Here is a 14,003-nt window from a genome sequence, read left to right on the forward strand (position 1 = left end):
CCTCTTGGGGTCCTAAGTCTTGCTGCTCTCAGGAAGAGGCCCTGGGGCTGCCAGTGACTTAATGGGTGCCCCAAACCTGCTTTAACTCTTGTGCCCTTGCCTCTGAGCTGTACGTGGTGCGGGGGGTGGGGGAGGGGCTTCTCACCCTTTAGTGAGAGCTGTTTCACCCCTTTATAGCGTGGAAATGCCCTGATTCTTCGTACCTTCAATGCTGCGCCCTGTTGTGGGGCCCCTTTGTTCGTCTTGATTTGTTTTTATGTCCCCTTGAGGAGTCCTGTATGCTTCGGTTAGGAGAGATCAAGCTGCTGCTCCTTACTCTGCCTCCATCTTCCTTACATTTGTTTTTGCAGATAGCCTCACCAGTATTTTATATTATCTTCTATTAATTTAATTATAATTTATTTTTCTATCTTTTAATGCTAGGCTTTCTTGGTAATATATAGAAATACTGATGGCATATGTTGGTTTATTTTATATTCTGCAACTTTGATAAAGTTGTTTCAATTAATTTTTTAGTTGATTTTGTAGGATTTTTAAAGTGTACCATCATGCCATTTTAATTTTGTTTCTTCATTGCATATTCTAATTCCTTCAATTTCTTTTTCTGCTCTTATTGCTATGGCTAGCATTATTTAAATATTGAGTAATAGTGATAATAATCGATATCCTTGACTCACTCTTGATCTTATCTTAGAAAGGCCTCTTGGTTGTCCTCATTACAGATAATACTTGCTGAGTTTTAGATTTTAGATTGATATTTTTAGATTGATATTTTCTATCATTTTAAGGAAATCTCCATTTATTTCTATGCTCTCCACTGTTTCAAATAAGAGTAGGTATATTTTCTTAAAAGCTTTTTCTGCATCTATTGAGATAATCAGAGGATTTCTGTTGGTTTTGTTACTGATATGGTCAGATATACTAATAGTTTTCCTTGCATTCCTGGTATAAAACCTACTGGTCATTGTGAATGATCCTATGTCATTATATATCATTATAATCTCCTTGCTAGTATTTTATTTAAAAATTTTGCATCAATATTCATTAAAGATTGAGCCATAATTTTCTTTCTCTGTGTTTGTTCTTTCTGGTTTAGGTATGAGCTCCATATTTATGTCATAAAAGGAATTTGGCAGGATTTCTTCTTTGCATGTTTTACCAAATAATTTGTATAGTATTGAGATTAATTGTTCTTTAAATATTTGATAGATTTCATTTGAGAGTCCATTTGACCATGGGGATTTTTGTCTTTGGGAGTTCATTGATAGTTTGCTCAATTTCTTTTTCTAAAATGGTATTAAGAATTAAATATTTCCTCTTCTGTTTATGTGGGCTATTTACATTTTTGGTAAATATTCATCCATTTCACTTAGATCAGTGATTCCCAAATTGGGCACTACTGCCCCCTGAAGGGTGCTGCAGTGATCCAGGAGGGCAGTGATGGCCACAGGTGCATTTATCTTTCCTATTAATTGCTATTAAAATTTAAAAAAATGAATTTCCAGGGGGCTAAGTAATATTCTTTCTGGAAAGGGGGTGGTAAGCCAAAATCGTTTGGGAACCACTGACTTAGATTATTATTAAATATGTTGGCATAAAATTGGGTAAAATAATTCCTAATAATTGTTTTAATCTTCTTCATGGGGAGTGAATTCACTCTTTTCATTTTTGATACTGGTGATATGATGTTCTTCTTTCCTTATTTAAATCAAATTAATAAATGGTTTAATCTATTTTGTTGTTATTTTTTTTAATAAAACCAGCTTTTACCATTATTTATCAGTTCAGTGGTTTTATTTTCAGTTTTATTGGTCTCACCTTTGATTTTCAAGATTTCCAATTTGGTATTTAAATCAAGATTTATAATATGTTCTAATTTTTTAGTTGCATGCCCAGTTCAGTGATCTGTTCTTTTTCTTAGTTTCTTAATGTAACATGCTTTCAGAGATCTAAATTTTCTCCTACGTATTGCTTTGATTGTATCTCATAAATTTTGGTTTTGTATGAGGATGATTTTAGGGGATGGGGCTAGATAGTTAATATAGGCCAGTATCAGAAAATTTAACAGGTTTGGGAAGGCTAACAGAACCAGTGTTAATAGAGTGACTGTGGGTTGATAGACTGAGAGTCCAGGCAGAATCTGTACTGCAACACACACAGACCAATCAATAACAGGGATATATGTTGGACTCATTATTGTAAGGAAGGTGGAACGAGAATACTAATATCAACTACCTAAACTTCCCCTTAGATCTAAATGTCTTGTCACTCACAGTCTTCAAAGAGATTAATCCCTGCACTGGTCTCCCTGTCTAATAAATCCCCAGTTCCTAAATTGTTTAGACCTACACTAAACCAAATCCCCCTTTTGATGGTAATAGAGAAGTGGTCTGTGGCAGGTTATCTAGGCCAATGGAAAAGATCTTGGATCCACAAGGACTCCAAACCTGATCTTATAGACAGCTGGTCCAAAAGACTCGGGATCACACCAGGAACTCAGTAGATCACAGCAAGTAGCAGGTAAGCAGGTATAATGGGAGATCAAAGTAGTACAGACACCAAGAAAAGTAGCCACTCTTCTTCAGGCCAAACCAGAGGAAAAACTCAGCTCAAACCCTAGTTAACTGCCTGAACCCACTTCCAACATTCCAGAATCTTTATCCTCCTTTAAAGACCTGACATGCTAAAATTCTCATCCTTATAACAATTTGTTGTTTCATTGTTGTGCCATTCTCTTCAATGAAATTACTGATTGTTTCATAATTTGTTCTTTGTATCACTTGTTCTTTAGAATTAGATTACCTAGTTTCCAATTAATTTTTAGTTCATCTTTTTTTGGGCTTTTTTGAATGTAATTTTAATTGTGTTATGATCTACAAAAGATACACTTAATAATTTCTACTTTTCTGTTTTTGTGGATTTTTTATGTCTTAATACATGGTCACTTTTTGTGTGGTGCCATGTACTCCTGAAAAAAAGGTATATTCACCTCTTTAACTTATTTCTGTTTTTTTGTTTTTTGTTTTTTGTTTTTTTGCTTAAATTTACCTAATTCTGAGAGAGGAAAGTTAAGATTCCCCAAGTAATATAGTTTTACTATCTCTTGCCTCCTATAAATCATTTCACTTGGAGACCCTTTTTCACTTTGGACTTACTTGCCTTATTTGCAAGAGAAAAATACTCTTTTAGTAGTAACCATAACATTGAGAGAAATTAATAAACTGAAAACAATAATAGCAAATTTGTGTTCTATTCACCTTTCTGTTAATTGTTCTGTAAACATGTGACTTCTTATAAAGAATCATTTGTATAAAATTGAACTAGCTATATTTTCTTTTGGGGTGAATAAAAATAGAGATTCAATGAAAAAGAGGAAATGTTGACTAAACATTTTGTACATATACTAGTCTTTTAAATGGGGATACTAATAGTGACTATAAAGGGTTGTCTCAAATTAAATAACAAGTAATCGTTGTTTAGTCATTTTTAGTTCTTTCTGACTCTTTATGAACCCATTTGGGATTTTCTTATGAGAGATACTGGAGTGTTTTTACTTTTCTTTCTCTAGCACATTTTACAGATCAGGAAACTGAAGCAAACAGGGTTATGTGACTTGGCTAGGGCCACACAACTTGTCAGTGCTTTTTTTGAACTTAGGAAGATGAGTTTTTCTATTCCATGCCCAGCACTCTATCCACTGTGCTGCTCTTAATATAAATAAAGCATGTTACAAACTTTAAAGCACTATTGACTATTAGAATTATTAAAAGATTCCTTTTGTAAAATTTGAGATTCTTAATCTCCAAACTTTCCTTTATCCATCCATTTATTAATTCATGCAGTTATTTTTAATGTGACTATTTTTTCCTTGGGAAAGTATAAAAAATGACCTGATTATAGTAGAAGACAAGTTTTGGAGAAATATAGCAAATCAGGTAAGATTGATTGTATTAGAATATGAAAAGCCTTATAAAAAGCTAAATATAATTATATGAAAAATGCCTTAAATCATTGTTGATTAGAGAAATACAAATCAAAACAACTTTGAGATATCATCTCACACTTATCAGATTAGCTAAAATAATAAAAGGGCAAAAAGGCAAATATTGGAGGGGATGTGGAAAAATGGGGTCACTTAGATACTGCTGATGGAACTGTGAACAACCATTTTGGAGAGCAATCTTGAAATATGCTCAAAAAGTTATCAAACTGTGTATATCCTTTAATATAGCAATACCACTATTATATCTGTCTCCCGAGGTCATCATGGAAAAAGGAAAAGAACCTATTTGTTCCAGGATATTTAAAGCAATCTCTTTGTGGTGCCAAAAAACTGGAAATTGAAAAAACTTATCAATTGAAGAATGTCTAAATAACTTGTGGCATATAATTGTGATGGAATAGTATTGTGGTGTAAGAAGTGAGAGACTAATTCTGGAAAGACATGAAAAGACTGACATGAAATTATGAAGAGTTAAATATGCAGAACCAAGAGAACACTATACAGTTATAGAAATATAGTTTGAATATGTCAGTCTCCAGAGAAAGAACTGATAGATTTAAGTAAGACATAGCTTTATATATATAAATCTATTTTTGTCATTTGATGCATTTTCTAATGGGGGTAGGGGAGAGAGGGAGTTAACTAGATATTTTAATTAGTAACAAACTAATTTTTTAAATGCCAATCAAAAAGAAATGAGAGCCATTTAAGATTTTGTTTTTGTTATTGTTTTTAGCTGGGATTACCATAATGCAATCAGTGGTCTAGGAAAGACTAATTTGGTGGTAGAGATAATTAAGAGCCTATTAAAATAGTTCCATAGTGGCTGATTCTTTTTCTTTGCTTTTTTCTTTGACCCATAAGGTTATATATCCTCAGAGAACTGTAACTCAAACTGGAATATAAGGAAAGAATGTCCTGAAAACCATTTTTCTTCACAGATCTCCAGCTAGCCAGTGATTCATTAAATTGAGGACTAGGCTCCACCTCTAATTTACCTCTTAGAAATTTATACAGTGGAGCCCTGAAAGGGGACCTTGATTCTCTTTATACAAAGAGAATATGTGTAGCTACCATAGATGAGGGTAAATAGCTTGTCATAATAGTATTCCCCAAATGAACAATTACATATTCTGCTGCCTACCATTATATGCTCTGGAGTTGTTACCTTAGCAGACCATGTCCATCTTTTAAAATTATAGAGAGGATTAATAAATGATTGTTGAATTAATACCAATATTATTGTTTATTCTTGGAAACCATATAATTGGCTTACTGGCCAAACCGTCATTGAAAAAGTAAGACAGAATTAAGGAAATAATTTGGATAGGAAACTTTTATCTCAGTCTTTGAAAAACAAGTGGAATGAAATAGGATTTTGTCCGAGTTTTGTGGATTATTTTAGTTTATGGTTTTATTCTGTTAGTGAAATCCTATTCATACAGGCTTTTCTTTAATTTTTATATGTAACAGAGGCCCCCAGGATGAGAGAAAAAGTGGGAGATTTTTACAAACAATATTGGGAGTCAGATATATCAGCATATTTAATGGCAGTAGCAATAAGATGTTTTACAGTTTGTATATCATTGTAATTAAATAGGATCAAAAGTAAAATTATTGTCATGTCTAATCTATTACCAAGTATTGTTTAATAGAGATTCTGAGACAAGTAATACCTCCAGCACAGGACAAATTTTTATATAATGTTGATTTAAGTAAATCTTTTACTCTGTGGTATATCTGCCAAGAAAATTGAATGTTTTTCATTCATATACATTTGAAACAATTTTTCTATATGCTTTTGCCTAAACTCTGTGGAGTTAAAGTAGAAAAAATATAATTGCCTTAGGTAGTATGCTTTTTTAATATGAATAAGTATACTGTTTCAGGCAGTGTTTTGGGCATTTATGCCTCAGTTTAGACAATTTATAAATATTGTCATAGGAATAGTCAAGGATTCTCATGAATAATTTACTAAGTATATAAGATCATTTTTTTCTTTATTTTTTAAAATTAAGTTTATTTACTTATTTAATTTAGAGTATTTTCCCATGGTTACATGATTCATGGTCTTTTCCTCCCCTCCTCCTCCCCACCTCCTATAGCAAATGAGCAATTCTACTGGGTTTTACATGTGTCATTGCAGGACTTATTTCCATATTATTAATATTTGCACTAGGATGATCATTTAGAGTCTACATCCCCAATCATATCCTCTTCGAACCATGTGATCAAGCAGTTGTTTTTCTTCTGTGTTTCTACCCCCATAGTTCTTTCTCTGAATGTGGATAATGTTCTTTCTCATAAGTCCCTCAGAATTATCCTGGATCATTGCATTGCTACTAGTAGAGAAGTCCATTACATTCAATCATGCCACAGTGTATCAGTCTCTGTGTATAATATTCTCCTGATTCTGCTCTTTTCACCCTTCATCAATTCCTGGAGGTCATTCCAGTTCACATGGAATTCATCTAGTTCATTATTCCTTTTAGCGCAATAGTATTCCATCACTAACAGATACCACAATTTGTTCAGCCATTCCCCAATTGAAAGGCATTCCCTTATTTTCCAATTTTTTGCCACCATATTTTTTGTACAAGTCTTTTTCCTTATGATTTCGTTGAGGTATAAACCCAGCAGTGATATGGCTTCATCAAAGGGCAATCTTTTAAAGTCCTTTGGGCATAGTTCCAAATTGCCTTCCAGAATGGTTGGATCAATTCACAACTCCACCAGCAATGCATTAATATCCCAATTTTGCCACGTCCCCTCCAATATTTATTATTTTCCTTTGCTGTCATATTAACCAATCTGCTAGGTGTGAGCATTTTTTTACTTTAAACATGTTAGTCTTTAATATTACTTGGGCAGATCATTAATGTTACAAATGAGGATGCGTATGTGAAAATTGTGTAATACTCAAGCTAGACTGTGGTTATGAAACAATACTAAAGTAAGCATTTCTTAAAAGTTTTCTACCTTTTCAAGATAATGATTTGCTTTTTAATTTCTAAAGTCTTTACACCAGTCAAAAGAGCACAGAGGGGTAACTAATAATGCAGGTCATTCTAACAGCTATGAAGTAGACATGCCAGTGATGTAGTAAGGAATAATCAGGTCAGTTGCTTCAAGATCTGTTGATTTATGAAAATCAACCATCTAAATAGGAAGCCTGACAGTTTTGTACCACTTTATTGTAGCAGATTTAATAAGCATGTTTACTGATGAAAACAAATTAAGATCATTTTCCCAGGTCACACTAGCTATTTTTTGAAGACCACCTGCTCATATTTTCTGAATGTTAATTTATGGTTCCTTTTATCCTCCAATTAACATAGTCCCTCAACTTACTGAACTTGTTATTAGGGCAATAAAACAAAGACATATACATATACTTATATTTCTTTGCCCTGCCCCATCAAAAATAATTAAATAAAATCAGAACAGCAAGCAAAATACTGTATATGGTTGGAAGATTTAATATTTGCTTGTTAGTTACTTCTACACATATTCTTAAATTGGAGTCTGTGAACTTTAAAAAATATTTTGAAATGGTTTCTTAGTATATAATTGGTTTCCTTCTCAATCTTATTTATTTTGTACATTTTAAAACATTTTTCTGAGTGATCTGTAGGCTTCAGCTGACTGCTGGAAGGGGTTCATGAATATTCAAAAGGTTAGAGACATGCCTTTGTATGTTCACTATTCAGACTGTAAATAAGACCTTTTGATTTAATTTTAAAAGCTCATGGAATATTTGTTTACATATTTATTCAGACCATCTAGGACCTAGAGTCCAAGAGACTTATTAATAGCAATGCCTCCAAAACTACTAGACCTGTTTACAGCCCAGCTCCCACAGCCATCATTGGTTGGAAAAATCATTTTGGAGAGAGGGCCCACCTTTCTCATCACCACCAGCAACTACTGAATAGATGGGTGCAGCAGACCTGGGAGTAGCAGTGCTTCCTAGATCACCACTAATCTTACTTTCAGACCATCCCTCACAGCTATCTTCCGGTGAAGTAACTCTTGGGAAGCAAGGGCCAACTCTCCTAGGCAAATTAACACAGATGAAGCAGCAAGGTACTCAAAGGAGACACGAGTCAAGATTTGCCAGGCAAATCAAACCACCACTGTATTGACTACCATCTCTTCTCAGATACTAATAGCTCAGGACACTGAACTCAAGACTTTTTGGAATAGCTGTGTTTCTAGCCCAGTCTTCTTAGGCACTGTTTTAAGAAACAATTCCTGCAGAGATGTATCTTGGCAACTTCCTCTGCAAGTGCTATAGCCATAGCTATTGAAGACCCAGAAAAGAAAATTTTTGTCACAGAACTTGTTATTGTCTTATGATTCAACATAAGAAATTAATATGATTTTATCAGTGAAAATGACATTAAAGAAGAACTAGGATCTGCTTTGCTGTTGTATTCTGAGGACCATTGTACCTTTCCATATGACTTGTAGATGAAATTTTTCATATTACAGTCATCCTAGTTTACTTATCCTGCCTTTACTGTAAAAAAAATCAAATTCTATATTGTGGAGTTAAACTTAATACGGCACTCTATAGGCTGATGGAATGAAAGGCGACCAACCACAGCACTATGTTCTGTATCCTGGATGCTGATTGGCTCAGTGACTGTAGGTTAATAAGAATGTGGAAAAGATTTATAGGAGAGTGGGAAGGGTTTATAAAGATTTAAAATATACATAAATAATAAAATAAATATAACGCCGCTACTTCACAGATTCACCTATCACGGGGGTCTCTGGAACTTAACTCCCACGATAGGTGAGAGTTCATTAAAGCACTTTGAAAGTAGGAAGTGTTTCACATTTCCATCTATACTATGATTAGCACAGTGCTTTGCACTAGTAGGTACTTAATAAATACTTTATTCATTTATTTAAATTTTTCAAACAAAATAATGTGCCTAGGAAATGATTTTTAGTTGTAAATTCAGTTAGCTGCTGCTAATTATAATCCACCTAGTTATATTCTCATTGAATCCATACCTCTCCATCTTTTTTAGCTGGAAAGAATTCAGTTACAAAATTCAGTAAACATGTACAAGGAGCTCTACAAGGCATAGGGGATATGTCACTGGTTCATAATATAAGGCTTTGTCCTAAACCATCTTCCTTTCTCTCTCTCCTCTCTTACTTGGTAAATTCATCATGTTGAATTATGGTCCTGTCATTCCACCTTTCTCAGTCTTATTTGTTGGATCTTTATTCATATCATGCTTTGTATGTCCCCCAAACTTCTGCCCAGACCCTTTTTTTCTCTATATATATCTCCTTTCATGATTGCATTAGCTTGCATAGTTTCAATTATTATGTCTTCTGGCAAAAGATCCTCTAATCAAAATATCTAGGCCTAATGGCTCTCCTGAACTCTAGTACCTCATCATTCAATAAATGTTTATTGGGTGCTCAGGAAGCACTATCACTTTTGGTGTGAGGGCTTGCCCTTTTCAGTGTTGCTCTTACCTGTGGCTCCAAGAAGCTATAGCATGAACAGTGGACACACTCTGCTAAACCATCTTGGAAGATGGGCTAGGATGAAGGTAACTGATGGGCCTCAAACCTGTCAGTGAGTTAGGGAGATATCTACTCCAGGCATGTGAAGACTTCCCCTAATGGAATGGTGAATGAGAACAGTTTGTTTGAACAACCACAAAAGTGGCTGAAGGAAGCTCTGTTCGAACACTTAGAACTTGATCAGACATGGGAGATGCCAAAATCATCCACTGCATTTGAGGTCATCACCAGTCATGATGGATAAGAGAGTGAGGCTGATGACTTTGTGCATCTCTACCTCACTTAAATACAATTCATGCAAGAGTCAAGACATTACCCTGTGATATCATTTGTGCTCTTTGAAAACAAAAGACAACTATTATATGCTAGTAATGGGGAACTTATGACGTGTGCCAAAAACGGCACCCAGAGTATTCCCTGTGGGCACACATGACACCTTCCTCCCTCACCCTGAATTCATTACCAGAAAGGCAGAAGGACTCAGGCAGAGCTGATGACATTTTTTCATATCACCCGTTCCTCTGCCCAGCCATCCAATGGGAGTGCTTTCTCCTTCCCTTCTGTGGAGTAAGAGGGGAGGTTTGGCATGTGGTCTTGGGTGGGAGGAAGGCACAGCATACAGTCTCTAAAAGGTTCACCATCACTAATTTTATATCTTATCATATATATATATATACATATATATATTTATATTTATAGTTGTAGTTATAGCTAGACCTAGATGTCCCATAGACATCTCAAATTCAACAAGTCCAAAACAAATCATCATTTTTTTCAACAAATCCCATTAGCTGTGGTACCCTGCTCAAATCACTTAATCTCTGTTTGCCTCATTTTCCTCAGCTGTAAAATGGGGCAATAGCACTTACACCCAGGGTTGTTATGAACATAAAAAAAAAATTGTAACGTTAACATTTGTAAAGTGCTTAACACAGTATTGGCCTGGCACATAGTAGGCACTTAATAAATGCTTTTTCCCTTTTCTCTGTGGTTCTCAAGTCATATTGCATACTTTCAAAAACCACATTGTGCTTAATTACTTAGTATTTATTAATCTAATATTTATCAGTCCACAAGTATTTAATCAGTCCACAAGTATTTAATAAGTATTTACTATGTGCCAAATACTTTGTTAAGCACAATAAAAATACTTGGAGACCAGGACCAGTAAAAGTCTCCTATATTACTTATTGTCTAACACAGTAATGGGTAAACTATTCCTCATGGGCCAGATCCAGGCCATAGTTTGCCCATCACTGCCTTAGGCAATTCCCTAATTACTACATCTGGATGTGGGGGCATAGTAATTAGGGAATTGTTTAAGGCAGTGATGGGCAAACTAGGCTTGGATCTGACCCACAGGGAATAGTTTGCCCATCACTAGACTCTAACCCATTATAATGTTAGAATTACAGACTTTTTTTTCCTTTTGATTCTTCCAATTTATGAGTCTAGTATCCTTATTAAAAAAGGAAATGGATTTAGTCTGTTTTGACTTTATTTTTAATAAACCTATGTTTGATTCTTAGTTATTTATGCTTCCTTTTAAAATTAATTATAAACTATTTTAAATTTTTTTCTAGTTATTCATGGAAGCTCTAATAATATGGATAAGCATCATAGTATAGAGAAAAGAACATTGGATTCAGTGCTAGAGGGTTTGGATTAAAATCCTAGTTCTACTACTATTGCCTTTGTGATGTTAGGTAAGAAACTCAGGGCCTCATTTCCCTTCCTTCATCTAGTTGATCTTTCAAGTTTTTTTCACCTGTAAAGACTATGATCCTATATGAAAATAAGATTATGATGGTGATTAATAGAGATCTTCCTAGTGGCACAGACTCTTTGGCTTTCTTCCTTTTATATTTTTGTTGTTTTATTAGTGCTAGCTACTCTTTTTTTCTAAGGTTCCAGACACCCCTTAGTCTCTAGCTATGCAATTATTATTTCTTTCTCAATCCTTAACTATATTTTTAGATGACTTAAGTTAATTTTTTTTGTACACTGTAGCTCTAATAAACTGTATGTAGTATCTGGGACTAGTTGTGCTAGATATGTCAAGTCAAGTAGCCAAAGGACACCAGTGTAATTATGGTTTAGTAGAAAAAGCATAAAGTGGAAGTTGGAGTCAAGTTCTAGATGCAGCACTGATATCATCTTGAAATTTAGTTTCCTCTTCTGGTAAATGAGGTTGTTCAACTACATGACATGCCAAATCCCCACAAGCTCTGATGCTGTGAAGTAGATATAGGCTAATGAGTATGAATAAGTTACTGAAATTTGGTTAGAACTGGATTAGTCTTTGGATAAGTGTATGTGGTACAAATCAAATTGATTTTAAACTTCTCTTCTTTTTTTCCTTGCAAAAGAACTTTTTGATCTTTGATTCCTAGACTTTTCTTCCTACTCTTACCCCTTTTACTTCTCCTTTTGCTCTCTGCCTTTGCTTCTCTCACTTCTGCTATCCTTACTTTTAAGATATGGAAATGGGAAGAAGGGAAAGTAAAGATAAAAATAACAACTCTACAAGTAAATAAGTGTTTTTTTAAATTTCTGAGCTCTATGAGATAAGATTGGTCTATCTTTAAGCCAATTTGTCACCTTGCTCTCCAAACCCAGTCTGCTTTCTTTATGGCAGATTGCCATAAATACACATAAAGATATGTGGTTTTTTGTTTTTGTTTGACTAAGACAAGTACTAGTTTATAATTAATATACAAAAAACATAAATTCCTTGTGGACTTAAAGTTCATGTCTTTAAAACAAAGAAGGCTACAGTGGGCTGAGATTTAGAACCTTAACACTTAACCAAATGTAAATAACAAGTGAGATTATTTAGCAACATCTCCAATTATTAATTATCACTTTGTAACATTCTACCAGTCACTTAGAAGACATTTCAAGAAATTCTCACCTCAAACTTCTTTATACAATAGTACAAAAGTTTTAAAGCAACTAAATCTGAGGAATTGTGGATCACTAAATGGTAATTCCTTTTTTTTTTTTAAAGGTCAGCACAATTAGATTTTGGCAAGATTGAGACTTCAGTGTCTCTTGGTATATTCATCAAGACAGATTGGCCAGTAGTTTGCAAGTGTTCATGAACAAAACAGGTTAGTAATGCATTGATACCAGCACGAATAGATTGTCCTCATCACCACATAGCCAAAACAGTCATGAAATCAGTGTGTTGCTGTAAGCACTAGTGGCATGATATAATGAAGTTGTATTCCACTAAAGACTTGTATACAGGAGAGCAAAATGTCATCACCTGAGTGTGGCTGCATTTCTGTGATACAACCTCATCTGTTTCATCAGCTAGTTTTGTTCTGATCAATAAGCAGTTTTCTGTGGCCTTTCACTGCTGTCACATGTCATTGAATGATGTAAATGCACATCAGAAACTAGAAACTTGACAGCTCACCCAGACTGAGAACGGAAAGAGGAGAGGGAAATCACTGGAATAGACATAGTTGACAACTGACGTCTACAATGTATAAATGATTTTATATTGTTGCAGACAAGACTTTTTTCCCATATAAACATGAGGCAAAATGATCCTGGTACATGCATAATATGTAATAGGTGTTTTAAAATTGTTTTTAGGGAAGAAAATCTGAACATAAACTTTAGCGTATTAGCTATGTTAATTGTCTTAGCATAATATGCTAGTTTGATTCAATTTCAACAAGCAAAACAAGTTGTCTATTACAGATAGTTTTCCATAGAGCAAAAATTCTTAATCTGTTTTAAAATATTTTGGTAATTATATTTTAATATTAGTATTTTACCATAATTGATTTCTTTAGTAATCTTATGTATTTTATTCTTGTCGTTTAAGAACATTATTCTGATTAGATATCCATAGGTTTTATCCTCTTGTAAAGGGGTACGTGGTACCATGGAAGTCAATAAACCCCTTGCCCTTAAATACTAAATCAAGAAAATAAAGATGATAATTAATATTTATATGCCACTTTATGGTTAAGCAGTTAATGAAAGTGTTACTATCACTATTTAACAGATAAGGAAATTGAGGCCCAGAGACCTGAGCAGCATGATATGGAAGGAAGATTGGATTTATAGTCATGAAACCTGTATTCATGTCCTTCCTATTCAGCTTAATTACCTATATGACATTATAAAAATCACTTAACCTTTCTGTGTTCTCATATGTAAAACAGAGGAGTTGACTTCAATTAATCAACAATTATTTATTAAGCTTCTTCTGTGTTCCAGGTGCTGTGTTAGGCATTGAGGATACAAATTCAAGGAAGGAATGAATCAATACTCACTCTGTTCAAGATCAGTACTCTTGTTCTGGGACCTTATACAAGTAGACCAGATTTTCAGTGCACAGTATAAAGTGAAGTTCTCATGATTATCACACTCCACTTAAAAATAATTACCTTTAGAGGATAAAAACCTTCTTAATTGTATCAATCAG

The 14,003-nt window shown here is 34.1% G+C and overlaps 1 protein-coding gene across 3 annotated transcripts in view; it reads left to right on the forward strand.

The window, feature by feature from the left end:
• SNX24 (sorting nexin 24) overlaps positions 1 to 14,003 on the forward strand; it is a 281,065-nt gene that overhangs the window by 84,656 nt on the left and 182,406 nt on the right. Inside the window, exon 1 of one of the 3 annotated variants that reach the window (XM_044662048.1) lies at positions 12,606 to 12,669. The exons of the other annotated variants lie outside the window; for them this stretch is intronic. The gene's annotated coding sequence lies outside the window, so the exon portion shown is untranslated. Of the gene's footprint in view, positions 1 to 12,605; positions 12,670 to 14,003 lie in introns of those variants that run through there. 3 annotated transcript variants of the gene reach the window in all.

The sequence above is a fragment of the Gracilinanus agilis genome, chromosome 1 (genome assembly GCF_016433145.1).
Source record: "Gracilinanus agilis isolate LMUSP501 chromosome 1, AgileGrace, whole genome shotgun sequence".
NCBI lineage: Eukaryota > Metazoa > Chordata > Mammalia > Didelphimorphia > Didelphidae > Gracilinanus > Gracilinanus agilis.